Source organism: Empidonax traillii, unplaced genomic scaffold (genome assembly GCF_003031625.1).
Source record: "Empidonax traillii isolate 1590-97213 ecotype Southwest subspecies unplaced genomic scaffold, ASM303162v1 scaffold5552:size14355, whole genome shotgun sequence".
In the NCBI taxonomy this organism is placed as follows: domain Eukaryota; kingdom Metazoa; phylum Chordata; class Aves; order Passeriformes; family Tyrannidae; genus Empidonax; species Empidonax traillii.
The window spans coordinates 1-2,485 of record NW_020960745.1 but is presented as its reverse complement, the minus strand read 5'-3'; positions in this window follow the sequence as shown (position 1 = coordinate 2,485).

Sequence of the window (2,485 nt, the reverse complement as noted above, 5' to 3'; positions counted from 1 at the left end):
CTCCTTTTCTCCAGGCTGAGCCCCCCCAGCTCCCTCAGCCCCTCCTGCTGCTCCAGCCCCTTCCCAGCTCCCTTCCCTTCCCTGCACACGCTCCAGCCCCTCAGTGTCTCTTCCAGGAGGTTCCAGAACTGGACACAGCCCTGGGGGTCCCTCAGCAGTGCCAGCACAGGGGACAGTCCCTGCCCTGGGCTGTGCCCACGCTGGGGCTGGCAGAGCCCAGGGGCCATTGGCCACCTGGGCACACGTGGGTTCATGTCAAGCTGCTGTCACCAGCAACCTCCTCCCCGGGCCTTTTCCAGCTTTCCAGTCCCTCTATCCCAACCTGGAGCATTCCAGGGCATTGTGGTGACTCAAGGGCAGAAGCCAGCCCTGGGCCATGTTGACCCTCAGCCTGCTGGCCTCAGCCAGTCAATCCAGTCTGTCCAGATCCCTCTGCAGAGCCTTCCTGCCCTCTGGCAGATCCCCATCCAACCCCAGTCGGTGTCATCACTGAACTGAGGGTGCCCTGATGCCCTCATCCATGTCAGCGATGAAGATGCTGAGCCGGATCGGCCCCACACGGAGCCCTGGGGAACCCCAGCAGTGCCCACCCCACTGGGTGTGCCCCCATTCCCACCCCTCCCTATTCCCAGCCATCAGGAGCTGTCCCAGCCTGGGGCTGCAGGGGCTCCAGGGGACACGGTGCCAGAGGCTTTGCTGAGCTCCAGGCAGACACACCCACACCTGTCCCACACCCACCGGGTCACCTGGGCACGGCAGGAGATCAGGTGGCTCAGGCAGGACCTGTGTTTCCAACCCCAGCTGGATCTGATCCCTGGTTGTCCTGCCCCTGCAGTGGGATCTCCCCAGGGTGATCTGTTCAGGGCTTTCCCAGCAGTCAGGGCAGGGACAGCCTGGACTTCCCTGGATCCTCCTCTCAGCCCTGCTCGGGGAGGGGGTCACTGGGCACCTCCAGGACCTGGGACCTCCCGGGGGGTGGGGGCTGTGAGGAATGATGGGGAGGGTCCATGCAAGCTCTGTTGTTGCCTGGGATCCCCCTGGGGGGCCGGGCCTGAGGGAAGTGGTGGGAGCAGCTCTGGGACCCCCCCCAGCCCCTACGGTGCACCCAGGAGTCCATCAGCCCCAGGGACCTGTGGGGTCTGAGTGGCTCAGCAGGTCACTGACCCAGTCCCTTCTCCCAGTACAGACCAGTCTGACCCAGTAAGAACCAGCATGACCCAATCTCTACTCCACTATAGCCCAGTTTGACCCACTACAGATGAGCATGACCCAGTAGAAGTACAGATCAGTCCAACCCAATGCCTGCTGCCAGTATGGACCAGACTGATACAGACCAGTCCATCCCTGTCCCCATTCCCAGCTGAGACTACCACATCCTGTCCCCATTCCCAGTCTGTCCCAGCCCGTCCCCATCCCTGCAGAAGGGTCAGTGCTGGCAGAACGCCCAGGCTGGGCAGTGCCCACGGTGCCACCGAGCTCCAGGCACTGCCCCTGTCCCCGCTCAGCCTGGCACTGCCGGGGGGGCCCAGGACACGGGGGGGCAGCAGTGCTGGGGGCAGAGTGTGCGGGGCAGGCAGGGCTGTGGGGCAGGAGGGGCCGGGGTAGTTCCAGAATACTTTATTTTGTACATACAGTTTGTCAGCGTGCGGCAGCCGCCCCTCAGCCCCTGGAGCCCCCTGGAGCAGGGGGAGCCTGTGGGGCAGCAGTGCTGTGAGGCAGCAGTGCCACGGGTGGGGCGGCAGGCACGTGCCATCACCCCACGGCTGGGGCTTGGGGCCGGGGGGGCGGGGGGCAGCCCCTGTAGGGCTCCAGGACTGACTGCCCCCCAGCCCCCTCGCCCTGCCCGTGGCTCCCCCTGCCCCACACACCCCCCCGCACCTCGGGGACCCCCATCAGCCAGGGCACTGTGGCTCCAGGAGGAGGGGTCAGACTGTGACCCCCACGTAGCCCCCACCCCGTGGGACCCGTCCTCGCCCCCCAGGCCAAGCCACCCCCCAGGATAAAGTGCACATGAAGCCAGGGCAGCGCGTGGGGGCAGCAAGGCCGGGGGCAGCCGTCCCTCGGGGCCCCGCAGGCCCGTCCTGCCGTGGCATCCCCGCGGTCCGACCGTCACTGCAGGTAGCGATAGGCCTTGAAGCAGTGGTTGCCCGAGTCAGCCACGACCACGTGGCCGTCGGAGGTGAGCGCCAGCCCCTGCGGCCCGTACAGCGGGTCGGCCGCCGTGTTGATGTAGGACAGAAACGAGCCCGCGCTGTCAAACACCTGCGGGGGGACACAGATTCCCTGACAGCCCCACGGCCCAGGGACCCCCAGCCCCGATGGCCCCCAACAGCCCCACAGCCCAGGGACCCTTGACACAAGATCCTTCTCAGTTGCTCCCAGTTAACCCTAAACCACTCCTCAGTCCATCCCAGTTGCTCTCACATGACCTCAGACTTCTCCCCAGGCCACCCCAGTTGCTTCCAGTTGACCCCACACTTTTCCC